The sequence below is a fragment of the Bombina bombina genome, chromosome 5 (genome assembly GCF_027579735.1).
Source record: "Bombina bombina isolate aBomBom1 chromosome 5, aBomBom1.pri, whole genome shotgun sequence".
NCBI classification, from domain to species: Eukaryota; Metazoa; Chordata; class Amphibia; order Anura; family Bombinatoridae; genus Bombina; species Bombina bombina.
In genome coordinates this window covers 400,118,668-400,134,797 of record NC_069503.1, presented here as the reverse complement: position 1 = coordinate 400,134,797, position 16,130 = coordinate 400,118,668, and the positions used below count along the sequence as shown (strand labels likewise).

Below are 16,130 nucleotides of genomic sequence, written 5' to 3'. Positions count from 1 at the left end.
GAACACAAGGACCCAAAAAGGATCTATACACAGGGAACATGTCCTCAAAAGAACTCGAGGAACCCCTCATGTCCCCCAATCCCATACCAAACCCTAAGGTATTTCAGGAAAGTCATGAGTCCTCCGATGCTCCATAACACATCTAGATCTGGAGGCTACATAGGCAGAGACAGCAGGAACAGGATAAATATCCCAGCAGCGAGAACAGGATTCTCAAAGACCAGCCTCCAAAAGGAAGGCTGACCCTATCGCTAACTCAAAACCTCCTAAAGGCGTGTCAAGCTAGTTAGCATCCAGACAAAAGCAAGTAGCTGTAACTGGATACACCATCATAAAGCCAATTGCTGTGGATGGTTCCAACTGTAAACCACCAAGGGCGTACAGCCCACCAAATAGCGGCTCCAGAAGCACCCCCTACGAGCACCCGACACCGGTAGAAAGAAAGACTACATTCAAAGTCTTCCCTTAAGGAAAAGGCCAACAGCAGAATGGTCAACACTGTGTAGAGTAACCGATCCCTAACCTTCCCTCCGGGATAACGGTCCCAGCCCAAAAGCTAGTCAAAAGATCGAAGACAAGAGTCCCAGACTACAGGAGAGAAGAAAGGATCAACGAGGAACTAAATCCCCTGTTAGATCGCTGCTACAAACGGCATGCTACCGTGAGTCAAAGAAACATTGTGCTTGTGTACGAGACCCCCTACACGCAGTCGTGGACAAAAAAGGGCACACTTCCCAAGGGAAGAAGTCCCCCAATGGTATCAGCATCCATATATTGGATACACGTAGTAGAAGCCCCCACTGGAGCCAAACCCTCAGTCTTCTGCTGCAGGAACGGAGGAACCAGACACTGCATCACAGCTCCCCTTCCAGGAACCTGAAACACAGGAAAGGAAAAAACCCCTGCAATGCAGGACCAAGGACCCCCAGGACTCCATGATACTAAGGTAATTCTGAAACCGGAGAACCCAAACCCTGCTCTGGAAGAGAAGAGAAAGAACAATGGGAAAAAAACCTACCATAGAGACGATACCCCTCGGCCTCATTGCCAACCCAGTTGAAAAGTACCTGGAGTCTACAGGAACATCGAATGCACCAGAAAACAGGTAGGGGCCCATCAGAAAGGCCTAAGCCACAGTCACAAAGGCATCTCTCACAGAGCCTCAGTCCCAACGAAGAAGGCTCATGTGACCACAACACACAAGTGAGAACCGAACCGTCTACACCCATCCACGGAGAGACAAGGACCAGGCCAGGGTTCTCAACAATGAACAATGAAAAGATCCAATCTCGAAGAGAACCCTAACTGCCTCTTCCAAAGAGGAGTGCACCTCTAAAGTCTGTAGATCTGGCAATCTAGATAGCCTCAAACTCAAGAGTCACGAAGGAATGCTGAACAGTCTGAGATCAGCATCCAGTGAAAAGGATAGCAAGAAATCTCGTAGGCAAGCGGCATCACGTGATACACACACAGGCAGGGTAACATCAATATCCAAAGGAAATTATACTCCAGGGCCCTGCTCTCCATCTCAGAGAAGTAATGCAAGGCATCGCCCACAAAACTCCAACCAGAGTATCTAGGAAAAAGGGACAACTGCCTGACCCTCAAAGGGCTGCCCTCCGTACCCAACCTCAACACCTCTACAGACAAGCCCCAAGGCTAGCGTAACACTGAGGATGCAATACACCCGAACGGCAAAGTCCGTAGTCTAACCAAGGGACAACTGCCTGACCCTCAAAGGGCTGCCCTCCATACCCAACCTTGACACTGCTACAAACAAGCCCCAAGGCTAGCGTAACATTGAGGATGCAACACACCCGAATGGCAAAGACCGTAGTCCAACCAAGTGTATTAAGTCAGAGAGCTTGAAAAAGCTAATATTCAAGGAAAACTACCTTGAACAGGCAAACGTTGGAGTAGCAACTCCCACAGAAGGCAGGAACTTCCTGCACACCACCTCTCAGAGTAACATGACTCGGAACAGAGAAAAACGTGCTAGACGATCCCCACTAAAAGTGGGGAAGGATGAAGCTCCGCCATCGCAAGAAAGAGCACATTAGGCTAACGAGTCAGCGTCCGGAAGAACCTTGAGTGAAAAACAAATGTTAATCACCCGGCACATCAGACCAAATAGTTCACATACATCTCCCAACTTCCATTTAAAGGAAGTCTCGGGGACCTGAAGAACCTAGAGTCGTCTGCAGAAGCAGAATCATAGCCCAGGCGAGTAGCCCAAACCAACCACCCTTAGAGTGATATGCACAACCCTCCATCCGGAGAAGTTGCATATAAACCACAGACCTCATACATCAGTAGGATCCGAGTCCAGAGTCCATAGAATAGGCCTAGAGGTATCCTCAGCACCACGAAGGTGACATGAACCCTGGTAACAGCTGAAAAAGCACCCGACCAGTACCAGCCTGGTATAAGAGCACTCTGGAATTGTTCAAGGTCCAAGAAAATTTGTCAAGAAGGATCGCTAAATGAACTAGAAACAAAAATTTTAATATTCAACAAGTGCGCAACTCCAGAGGGAGTGCCTACGTGATCACAAGTCGCAAGTATCGGTTCCAGTGAAGAACATTCTAACAGACCTGAGCTCAAGGAAAACAAATTAAACACATCCATCCAAAAGTAAAATGAAAGGCAGCACCCATCGGGTGAATTCCCAAGCTGAATGAGAACGACAACAGGACCAGCCGACTAGAGGTCCCATTCCCCCAAGCTCAGAAAAGGAACCAAAAAATGAAGATGTTTAGGAGATTGGCTTCCTCCCCTAACGTCATATCCATTTTGTCATCAAACTTCTAAGGCCTCGGATCCCGCTGCCCACTAAGACTGGGATCCTCTAACATTGCCAAAACATGTCTTAAAAGAACCCTAAGGTGAGCTAGCCTATAATGGAAAGCAAAATCATCCCTTGCCGAATCTGCTGGAGACCTCGGCTCAGAGATTCGGGCCCCTGAAGCCTCAGGGGCTAACGTTTCCCCGGAAAGCCGAACTGAATCGGGTGATCCCACGCTCGATGGGCCTAGGTTAACGGAGCATGGACAGTATCGGAGAAATACTTCACTTGGGAGATATAAATGAGACAGTGCCATAGAAATGGCCATGCAGAACTGTGCCGTAACCTCCGGCGGAAACGAGCCACTCTCCGGAGGAGTAAAGGCCATAGGGACACCTGTGTGCATAGCCGGGGAAGGGTCTTGAGCATGTGCCTCACGGGTCATAGAGACCTCAGAGGCGGATGGCTTAACACACTCTAAGCTCCCAGACTCAGGAGAAGAGAGTACTCTAGAATGGCACCCGGAACGTAACTGATGGGCTTTAATTACCCAGGCCATTTCATATTCATCACAAGACACATCCTCCGTATCGGAGGCTTCCGTGTCGCGCATATCAGAATCCTCCATATCATGGGATTACAAAAATACAAAACTAACTGGCACCCTTTGACACCCCCAATGGCTGGGGCACTCACCACCTCCTGTGACCCAGACAACCCACGAGCTAGACTCTCTTGGTCGCACACAGTCAGCATACGGAAGTGAAAAACAACGTAACCGCACCTGTCACGAGGTGCACCGTGCCAGTCACAAAAAGGGTGCGTAATCTGGAAAGATTGCGTCATTAAAAGAAGGCCGTTATGTTCCAAAAAGTAAGTAAAGCTACACATTTGCAGATAGAACCGTATAACAAACATGATTAAAAGTCCCCCCTATTCAATAACCCCCCTCAGGAGATATTAACCCATGATTCCTTATTAAGATAAAAGGAGTCCCACTGGGACCCTACCTTATTTCGTTAACATTACATTCACATATTGAAATAAAATTAAACAATCTTACCGGAATCTATGCCGTGGAACAGGAACATGGCCCTTCAAGTGTGACAGATAGTAGCCTCGCTTCTGACATGGACTTGAGTGAAGAAAGGTAGGCAGGGAAACTCATTAATGCTGATTACCAAAAGAGCTGTTAATTTGAGTCGTGATGAGTTTGCAGGAAAACTCCCACTGCATCTCCAGACTCTAACTTTCATCTATGCTCTCACTGAGAGGCTGACAGGATTACTTAAAACCCCAATCCCATTGCGAAGAGTACTACCCTCCATAAGAGACTATCTCAAACTTCTGTACACTTCTCTGTCAAACTCCTGTGACAAGAGGCAAAGAATGACTGGGGGATGAGGGAAGTGGGGGAGGTATTTAAGTTGTTGGCTGGGGTGTCTTTGCCTCCTCCTGGTGACCAGGTTCTGAATTCCCAAAAGTAATTAATGCAGCTGTGGACTCTTCCCTTTTAAGAAGAACATTTATAATAGGAGTAAATTAGAAAGTTGCTTAAAATTGCACTCTCTATCTATGAATTATGAAAGAAAGAAAAACGTGGGTTTAGAATCTCTTTAAAGGGAGATTCCAGTTAAAATATAAATGCACATAGTTGAATTACATCTCTGACTAGTAACATATTTGTAATATACATGTATTAGCAAAAATGCTTCTAGTAAAAGTTATCACTGTTTTAGTGTTAGCATTTTCTCTGCACGTGCATGTGAAGCATAACAAGATATTCTTGGTGCACCATTAGGCTCTCTGAGCAAGTGTTGTGTTGAAAATGCTGGTGCATGGTGCATACTTAAATACACTTTTGAAACAGCTATAACTTTTACTAGAAGCATTTTTGCTAATGCTTCTATTCAAAACTGAAATGTATTCATGTGGATTCCAATTTTGGCTGGAATGTCTCTTTAACCCTTTAATACAAAGCTAGCAAATTAAGCCATATAATAATATAACAAGTATAAAGTAATGTGTGCTTGAGGACAAGTTGTATAAGTAAATGCATCAGATAAAACAGGGTGTATTTGTATTTAGTTTATGGGCATGGGATATTACTTATTTTAAATACAGTATCTTTATTAATACATTGTTGGCTTGCATGGTATCTGGCTACAATGCTGCAGCAACAGCTATAATGCAGCCTAGAATGGCAGTTTGAGTTTCTCTGTCACAATGTGGTCCCCATCATTGTTTTGCTCACTGCACTATATTTGTCCTGGTGACTTTGTCAGCCCAGCAATATTGTGGATAAGAAAGACTTGCATGCTGTGTATTTAAAGTGTACTCATATTTCTTGCAGTGTATGAAAGATATTGCTATTAATACATGGATCCAATTCACTAAATAATGGAGAGATGAGTGAGCTTTAGTAATGAGAAGCATAGAGCATACTGCATATTATACCTATATTTGTGTTGTGAGATGTGCACTGCAGGTGAAGATATTACTCCAGTAAGATGGTGGCATGTTGCCATATTTAAATCACTTTACATAATTATCTACTTGTGTGTATAAGGAACTTTAAACCAATGCTATAATGCAATTTAAAGTGTATACAAAGACTATCAACATGAAGGGCCACTGTGTAGTGTAAATTTGTTTCCCCTTAGAGTGTTTCCAGTGACTTGTTGTAACAGCTGTAGAGTATTAAATGCACTGGAAATAGCTGCTTATATTTATTTATGTATTTGAAATAGCTGATTTTGCTCATTGAATTTTGCAATTGTTCTCAAGGACATATACACAAAGGCCAATATTGAGTATTAAAATTCCCATTATGGGTACGGCTTCAATGAGCGAAATCCTGATCTTTAAAATCCAAGAATGATTATTAAGTAATATTTTCCAATACAGTTGGTACTACACAGCTGGTGTAGTTGAGGAAAACAGATTTACAGTACACTATATCCCTTTAACAACAAGTTACATTATCCACCTTTCTTGCGCTACTGGCAGCTCAATTGATTGTGAGGCAGTGTTTTACATAAAGTATATGCCTTTTATTAGAATAGAATTCATAAAGGTGATGTTGTTTTCTTTCCCAAAAAACAGGAATAACTTTCCTAAAACAATATGATTCTCTTAAGAAGCAGCCAATCTCTATCTATGCATCTCTCTATCCATCTATCTATCTCTCTATCCATCCATCCATCTATCTGTCCATCTCTCTATCCATCTATCTATCTATCTATCTATCTATCTATCTATCTATCTATCTATCTATCTATATATCAATCAATCAATCTATCCCTCTATCTATCCATCTATCTACTCAACATTTATTTATAAATACATGTTTTAACGGAGAGCAAAGCAGAGGAACACAAAAGCCAAACAGAAATGTGTTTAGAGTTGTTAGACAGGCATTTCTATTGTTTGCAAAGATAAGCAGGGCCCCAGCGAACAATTAAAGCTTTCAATAAATAATCTGTAAGCACATTCCTTTGATTTACGGTTATTTGATCCAGCCGTTAGTTTCAATGGGGCAGTTAATATTGATCATGTAAAGCACTGCAGACAAACATGAAACACTTCTAGAAGTCTATGGATTATTGCTCTTTACTCTGTCTGTCTTTCAGGTTACTTGTAATGACTGGGAAATTTAAAGTCAATAACATCAATTAAGAGTTTTATACTCTTCAAAAATATACACCTGCAATACTCCAGTTATAAGAGGATACACAGCAACAGATGTAGATAACTTGCAAGATCTCAATGTATTACAGCTAATGCTGATTTAAATAAATACACATTTCTTATTATTATTATTATTATTAGTAGTAGTAGTAGTAGTAGTAGTAATAATAATAATACAATTATCGTTTAAATTCTATTCAAATTGCACAGTAGAATATTTCAAATTTGATTGTAAGCATTTTCCAATATACTTTAATTTGCTAAGAATGCTTCTTAAAATAGTTATCACATTTTCTCTTTCATGTGGTTCCCCAAGCTTACAAAGGTTTGGCATAGACTCTTACATAATACTAGAACAGCTTAAAGTAAAATTAACATCCCTTGGATCATAAGTGTATTGAAATATAGCTTCTTGTTAAACCTGCAATGCTCTTTTGTGACAGATAGATAGATAGAATTTGCATTAAATGTCCTTTAAACAATAATAGCGGTAATTAACACAATAATAAACCTAGGCTGCTATTATAAAAATGCTTTCCCTTATGAAAGGGAATATATGAATAGCAAATTAAAGAACTGGTGGTGTCCATAGCTGCATAATTTAACTAATTGTGAATTTACTACAATAGCCCATATAGGCAACTCTATTAGATATAAATGTATAATTGTGCTTGGAATGATTACTGTATTTTAAACCTTGCGTTGAATTAAAAAAAAACATACAGTTAAAGAAAAACAATGCTACAGAAGCAACAATATAAATACAATTACGTATATTATGCATTTCTGAAAAGAAAACAAGAAAAATAAACAGGTGGTTATAATTGTTTTTTCTTTGTTAAATTTATTTTTGAAATTATTTTTATATATTTTTCAGTGACATCATATCACCAACATTCTGGTGATAGCTTCTGAAATGTTGCTAGAAAATGTCATTAACAAAACATTGTCTCAAGTGTCAGAAAATGACAACCATCAGCATGCCTGTTACCAATTACATGTTGGATGTGGCCATAATTCAGGTCCCCCTACTTAGCAGTGACACAAAATTGCTTGTTTCCTGCCTTCCACTCGTTGCTGAAGATCTATGGGGTATGCATGTCAGCCTGTGCTTTGTTAACCACCAACCCCTAAAAAAAACAAAGTAGACCCTGACCATTGCTTGTCCATAGAAGGATGGATTTCTGCACGTCATCTCACCAAGCCTTGTTTCCTTGCTCTTTAGCTTTCTGAATAACTGAAACTAGAGTAAAAGCCATAAGATATTAAATAGGATTCTCTCCATTATCAACTATAACTATTCCTTTTCCCTTGGTTACTCATCCTACCAAAACAGTTATTTTGAGACCTTTACGTCATTATTATCTTCCCACAATGCTAATTTTGCAAGATGACATTTATATTCAGTAGACTAAAAAGCAACAATTTGCTATACACTCTTAAAGGGAGATTTGTTTAATGTCCACTTATGAAATTACATAACTGCGTGGGAAGTTTTCTTTAAAAAATAAATACATAATATTTTTAATAATGTTTTTAATGTATTTATTTTTTCATGTTCGGGACAATGTATATTGCCTGCGCACTTACCTCACAAGGTGGTACACTCATGAGAATAGTGAGACTGAAGCATTACTGTGCATGTAGGAAGTTCTTAACAAATATGACGTTAAAAAGGTTTAAGAGACATTCTAAAGGAATTAAAAATAATTGAAAATAATAGTATGGGCAATACAGCCTTGGATAGGTGGGATATAATATAGCTAATTAAAACAAATTAAAAAAGTGTCATTAGTGACAACAGGAAAAAGGCTGCAGGAAAATGGTAAATTTAATTTAAAATTGGTAATGTGGTCCTCATAGGAAATTTGACCTTGTTAGTTTTCTTTGTATTTTCTAAAAGACAACATTTTAAACAGTTTTTTTTTTTATCTCATGCTCCCTTTCTGAATGAAAAAAAAACTGTTTGAAATCTTTTGCAGAGGCCTGTCCCTCCCCACCAGAAAAACATTGGAAGTTATCCTTATCAGCCAGTGAGGATTAGCAGGAAGTACAAAACCAATACTGCAGTATTTGTTTTAAATTCAATTCAAACTAACATTGTTACATACGCACATTGTTACATATGCACATTGTTACATATGCACATTGTTACATACGCCCATTGTTACATACGCACATTGTTACATACGCACATTGTTACATACGCACATTGTTACATACGCACATTGTTACATATGCACATAAAACTTTTGCGTAAAATGTACAACTCCAACGCTCCCCAAATCCCAATACTAAGAGAGCTGCATGGTATATGTGCTGATCTAGCATTGTTTGTGTGCCAAGTTTTCCCCAAAAGTGAAGGTAGAGAACACCAACTCTACTGCAGAAGGAAAGGTGACTGCTGAAGAGTTAAATGACCATTAATTACAGGAGACTTTCATAATCAACAAATGCATAATAAAAACACAATACAATAACACTTAGGGCCGGATGATCTAAAGGTCTATGGGCTGGTGAGATTATTAAAGAATGCTCCCCAGTATTTCTATTTCCCTGGTGGAATGATCTAAAGCCCCTTTCTAATCTGTAAACAGGAGCGTATACTGCATTTTTGCATGGGGTGGAGATACATACATTACAAAAGTGCACAATAGAATTTGTCATTTAAATATCTTAAAAAATCAATAACTGAACCATTCACATTGTATTTTTAAGGTGCATCAAAAATCGTTACAACATTCTTCACCAAAAATTGTATTGTTATGGTGCATTAAAAATCACCAAATATTTTATTTTATCAAAAACGTAAAATTTGTATGTAAATTACACAGGAATAAATTGTATTAAATATGCACAGTGTAAATCGTAATTTGCACTGGATGTGCAAAAAACACACTGAAATTTGAACGTTTAAGTACAAAATACAAAGCGTAATTGTTTTTGTTTTTCGTAAAATGGGCTGAGCATGGGCATTCCATTGGTGTATTTAAAATTGTGTCTAATCCCAGTGTGATTCTCTAAAGATTTTCGCACTACAGATCTCACAGTTTTTTCTCGCAAACTAAAAGCTTTTCTCAAAATACTTATAACCCTAATATAAAAACACATGCATATGGAAAATATAGACGACTGCAAGATGTTATACGCAGAAAGCAGCGTAATGTGATTTATATTGGCTGCAGGATTTACTTTTTAAAGTGTGCTCTGTAGAGCAAAGATTGCAGTGAGCAGGGGGCAAAGTGTCCCTTTCAAGCAAGCTCCATTACTTTCAATAGAAGACATCTCACCACTCACAGAGACTGACCCTTTTTTACGATAATTCCACCAGGGCAGCCCCTGCGAGGGTCAGCGAGAAAAACTACGTCTGGTCTGGCAAAGTTTAGATCACCGGGCCCTAAGTCTAAATTTAAAATGAGCATTGCATAAAGGCTCAATTACCTAAATATGTATTGAGGAAAGGCTCAATGAACTTAATATGTATAGCTTAAAGGAGATGAGGTAAAGAGGTGATATCATTGTTACTTTCAAGTACATTAAGGGGCTTAGTAAAGCTGGTGTTGTATTTTTCACAAACAAACCATTCCAGAACAAGGGGTTATGATCTAAAGCTGAAGGGTAGTAGGTTCATGAGTAATTTGCAGAAGGACTTCTTCACATAAAAGTTGGTTGATTCATGGAATAAACTTCCAAATGGGGGAAATAAAGAATGCCTGGGAAAAGCATAAGGCTATCCTATAAAATAAATAACTTTACACTTATAAGAAATTTTGCCCAGACTTGTTGGGCGTACATTTCTTATCTATCATAAATATCTATGTTTCTATTTTGCTGTCAAGGCAAAGCTACTTCCATTTTCCTGCCCCCTGTATAATGTGACAGCCATCAGCCAATCATAGACATGTATACTGTAAACTCTTGCACATGTTCAGTAGGAGCTGGTGCCCCAGAAATTGTGCATATTAAAATATTGTAGGGGGGCGGAGCTAACCGCCGAAGGAACAAGACGTGCCACTACAGAGCTCCAAAAAAGCAGATTATTAAATTAAAATAACTAATTATGGGGTACTAAGTGCTTAGATAGTTCACATCTCACTCTTGACCTAACATAAGGACATGATCTCTCAGTTTGAGCCCAAGATGAAACTGCCGACATTGTTATCCATCAGCTAGCTGAAGCAACAGCAGAGGGACTGGTACCAGAACTGACAACTAGCCGTTTCATGAACTAGCCTATTCCCTGGCCACTCATCTTACTGGTTATCAGTCCCTTTACACTACTAGCAACATGGGGGAACCCACAATCTGCCTTATCTCTCTTCTGGAAGACTTAAGCAGAAAAGCTGACAGATGCTTCTATGGATTACAAACCACGCTCATCGAACTACGCAATCAAGATGGCGCCCCTCCACTAAATCCATCTGACTCCTCTGCGGAAAATCGAAAGGAAGATCCCCTGCCAGCTCAACACCATCATCGGTGTACACAGAGGAGGCAGACTAGTCACGTCCCGGCCAGCACTTTGCTACAATCGGTAATTTCCGACTCACTGCAACCACACCCTGAAGCCCTGCTTCATCCTGAGACGGCCATACCGGATCCCACAGGTCCCACTCTGACCATCACTAGATACCACCCTCAGATCTCACCCTCTCCTTACCTCCGCTCCTGGTCAACTCTGGCACCTACCGCGCTAAAGATCCTAGGAGATACAGCTGATTGCTCCGGGCGGACGGGCAGGGACGCCTGACCGCACTATAGCTAAGGCGCTCACAGCATGGGGGAGAGAGGCCGGGGCCGCGGACCTGTTTGGTTCCCTTGAGAGCAAAACTCCTCATCACTCCTTCTCACAAAGGTCTCATCTCTCCAGCGGAGCTTACATAGAGCCCAGCCGAGTTTTCAAAGCGGACATCAAAATTGGAGTGGGCTAGAAAGACACCTTTCCCTCTAAAAAGGGTTCCCCAACTGACTCCATGGGACTTAAGTTTATGTTTTTGTTGCAGTCAGATCCCCATCATTGCAGTGTATTATTTCTATGCTGCCTTATATGTTTCACAGCAGCTTTATTTGATGTTCCCCTGATCAGCATACCTGATATCTTAATTAGCGTTTAGGCAGCTTGATTGTTGTTTTTTTCCCTATGAACGGTTGGGGTAGTTATTACATTTTTTCTACATTTAATATCTCAAATGCCTGCCTCTATAGCCGTTATATAATGCTATCAAATCTGCTCCATGAGCTCTATTCCACAAGTTATATGGTTACCCAGACAAGAGCTTCTTAGAACTGAAACCTCATTATATTATTTACCTCCTATTACATTTATTTGAAGATAAAGAGAGATATAAGATGCCAAACATAAGATGAGGGCTATTACTGCAGAATCTAGGGAGGTTTTTGTTGATCGTTCACTGTTTAGTCTATCATTGCAATGCGACTATATATATATATATATATATATATATATATATATATATATATATATATATATTTTTTACAACAATTATTATTCTATCTACAGGGACATAAACCCCCCTATCTTTATCTTAAGTATATCACTTTGATGTGCCCAATTCTCACCCCTCCTAATTCTAATCTCTCTCACTGAGACACTACCTGCTATTACCCGCAAGCCGCTTGATTCCCCTAGCCCAGAAGGCAGTTATAGGCGTCCCCATACATACACATTTGAAGCGAAAGTACTATCCCTGAAACTTTTATTTATTGAGTTATCAAGATATAGTACGTACTTAGTCAGGCTGACGCCCCCCACCCCTCCCATCTGCATATTTCCTTAACCTCAGATAAGACACACGTCTAACAAGAGTCCAACCTCCCCCCCCCCTACATACTCCCTCTGCACTTTCCTTCTTTTCATCTCTTTCTCTCTCCCCCTTTTTTTTTTTTTCTTCCCTTCTTTAAAGCAGCACTAACCTGCTGATTTTCCCCATCTTGCTCTTTTAAATACCAGGTCCAAAAGTGACCACTCTCAATGCTAATTTCCTCTCTCAGTGTCCATTAGCTACGTTGGGTTCAAAAGTAGCCCGTTGTTTGCATAGAGGTACTCACTTTAGAACATAAAATAAAAAAGAGGTTTCAGATGACTAGCCATGCAGATTTAATATATTTTCTTCTTTTCTTTTTACCTTACTCAAAACATCTCTGATTGTCATGTAATATGATATCTATGTTTAATGGCATTTCACACATGTTGTATTTTCCTATGACCTCAATAAAAAGCATTAAAAAAAAAAAATTAAAAAAAAATATTGTAGACATTTTTTTTTAATTGCATGTTCTATTTGAGTCATGAAAGTTCAATTGTCCATTTAAAAGTTAATTTTCACATTTGATGGAATGCTTTGACTTCTTATGTGACTGTAAAATTGGTGACAACTTCCTTAAAAATGACATACCAGGTGTGGTGTGAGTGAGTGACCATGTGGTACTTTAAGAGGAGAGTTGATCTTATTTTACTTCTGAAGGTAGACAGTAAGCTCTGACATTACTGTGAAATGGGATGGAAGAGGAGGCCGTCAAACTCACAACAAGAGTGGAAGTAATGATCTAGCTGAAAGGGTGTCAAGAAATATTTATTTAAAAAAAAAAGGAGGGGCTAAAATACTTGGTAGTCTGTTTAATTGAACATATATAAATAATATAGAAATTTTAAGTGTCTCTTAACTACAAATGTTGGTTGTAAGAATGTTGATTGGTCCAATAGAGAGACCGCAGGAGCCAATGAGAAATAAATAAGTGAAGCATTTTGGGTAATATTGTCTATGAGTAAGGCTAAGGCAAGCAGGTCTCATGTAAAGTTTTTGTGTATTTTGGATGTAATATGAAGAAATTTGAATATTTATTAATATATAGGAAGATTTTACTGAAGTCCTTTTTTTCTACATATTGAGCAAACCTTGTTTAGCATCACTAATTTTCGTCTTTATAACTTGGCAGCCCCTTCTGCACATCACTTCTGATTGGCTTCTGGAAATGTACCATTCCTTTGTTTCAATACTGGAAACAATATTCTATATAAAGATGCCCTAAAAGCTTGGTCTTTAGCTCATGTTTATGTAACATGCTCTGGAAGAATAATGCAGTTCATCCCTATTCGTGGAAAACTGGACTTCCCTCCTGGGGAGGAACATTTACCTTTAAATTTATGATCTCTTAAGGGTATTTGGATGCTGGGGGACGTCCTGGATCCTGTGCTACATACAGTTAAAACATTCACTAAACTCCACAACCATTTCTATGCCTATTTGCAACTAAGACATTATATCTCAGGATTAATAGTCTTACGCCGATTTCTGGTCCCCATCACCCGTCTCAATATCATACACCACTTATAAAATGGATATAGCTAAGATTTTAAATAGTTTACAAACAGTCAAAAAGACGACTGTTTCTGCAGGGCTAAGAGAAACACAAATTTGCAATCTTCATAGAGATTATATTACCCTGTGACGTCTTTCTAAATGGAATTTTTTTTTTAAATAAATGTATTAAATATGCACAACCTAATCCTTCTTTTCTACATTATCTCTGGTACTGTCCTAAAATTAGACAGTTCTGGGGACAGGTGGCATTTTGGATGGCTAAACTTTTCTGTCCCAACATAAAACTTGAAGCTTCATGTGTTCTTCTCTTAGACTGGGATACAGTTCCAGCTAAAACTCTACTTATACCCTTCTTACAATCAGAGATTATGCATACAACATCTTTGAGGGGTGAATGGTCCCACTTATGTGACTTGTAATGCAGGTTGGGATGGGTTGCGAGAGGATTTGTGTTTATTTATGTTTTGTTGAATATTCTAAGACTCCCAAGTGGATCAAAAATAAAAAAAAAGCAAAATTAAGACCCGAGACAATTTAGAGAAAAATGTAGAAAGTCATACCTATACTTCTTACTATGGTTTATATTTTTATTACAATGATTGTTGTTTGCACTTGTATTTTTTTTTATTTAGTTTAATGTTTAAAATGAAAAATATATAAAATAAGTGAGAAATAAAACTCTACACAAATGTCATTGAATTTTCTACCTGATCAGGAAAATAGACCATAATACTATGAGTCTTTTATATTTTCATTATATTGTAAGATAAAACCGTACTGCAAATGTGAGATCGTGTTTTGTATTTTATATATTACTGGTTATTATCTATATGGTATTTTGAGTCACATGCATTTTTTTGTTCTTCCTGTTATTGCCAATGTCTTTCCTTGTCTTCTCACTAATAAATAGATTTTTTTTTTTTTAAAAAGGAGGGGATTTTCTCAATGCAAATTTGAGAGTGCTAAGCTAAAGTGACATTATGAGGGAAAAAAATAGAGCATTATTTAATCTTTTTATGAAAGTAATGTAAGTTAGAAAAAAAATACACAGATATATGCATTTTTTCTTTTATCTGTAAAAAAATAATTGTGGCAGCACATAAATACATGCAGGCATAACTACCAGAGAACTGTTTTACCATTAAATAAATATATAAACAGGGCTCAACACATAAACATTAAAGGGACAGTATACTGTAATATTGTTTTTCCCTTAATGTATTTTAAATGACTTGTTATACCAGCTGCAGAGTATAAAATGTATGAGCAATTGCATTTACAGGTTTATTTGTGTATATAAATTAGCTGGGTGTGTGCTTTTAAACCACAGCCTATTAAAATGGGTTGAGCTTGCAGGTAATATCAGATCTCATTATATTATCACTTTGTGTACACACACTTGCTTCTTTATCTCATATCTGTTTGTAAACCAAAGTTTAATACTAAGGCCCTGATATTAAAAACCTCTCTGCTCAGGTGAGATATTCTAAAATGATTATCCAGCACTGCAAGATATTAGTGAAAATTTGAAAAGGCAGATTTTGCTTTACTTTTCATAGGGGCGTTCCCTTCATTTCTTTATGTAAAGAAGAGAGAAGCCCAGTGCAATATAGCACTGCATGACATGACTGCTGCATTTGTACTTTCTATTTTGTATTTCATTTTGTGTATTTAGTGATTTTACAAATTCTGATTACAGGGCTGATGTAAAGGCTCCATTTGCATCAATTCCAAATAAAAGTAAATTGAAATGTTTTCAATACAATTTAACTTGCTTGTGTCAATATTTTAGGATATATTACTTTTCTGTCAGTTAAAATAAGTGTATTGTGAGTTTTGAGCAAGACTGGTGAGTGAGCTTCAGACCCTGGGAACTCCCCTGTTCAGCCCAGGGAACTGCACTCAAGGTGCAATGTAATTTGTATATATAAACAGAAATATACAAAGTATAATCCTTATTTGTTAAAGTAGCACAGAAGTGTAACAAAACTCTCATATCATGCAGTGTTGTATTGCACTGGGCTTGTCTGGAGTGTTCTGCACTTTTTCTTTTGAATATTCAGTGAGTTCACCCCCTGTGAAGTCTGAACTGCAATCTCTCTCCAAGCTGGAAAACCTTTGAATATCAGGGCCTTAGAGAGAACACTAGGAAATTAACATTTTATTACTTAAAGTGAAAGTCAAAGGGGCTTTCATTCATAAAGTATAACATAATTCATGCAGAAAGCTCCTTTATTTGTTTCAATTGATCGCCGTTCTTAGCTGCTCAGGCGGCCCACACCAACGTGTGCTGGTATTACAAGTTAACAGCA

The 16,130-nt window shown here is 38.6% G+C and overlaps 1 protein-coding gene across 1 annotated transcript in view; it reads right to left on the bottom strand.

Annotated features, from left to right (window-relative positions):
• Positions 1 to 16,130, bottom strand: part of RARB (retinoic acid receptor beta) — a 443,986-nt gene that overhangs the window by 411,720 nt on the left and 16,136 nt on the right. The window lies entirely within an intron of this gene.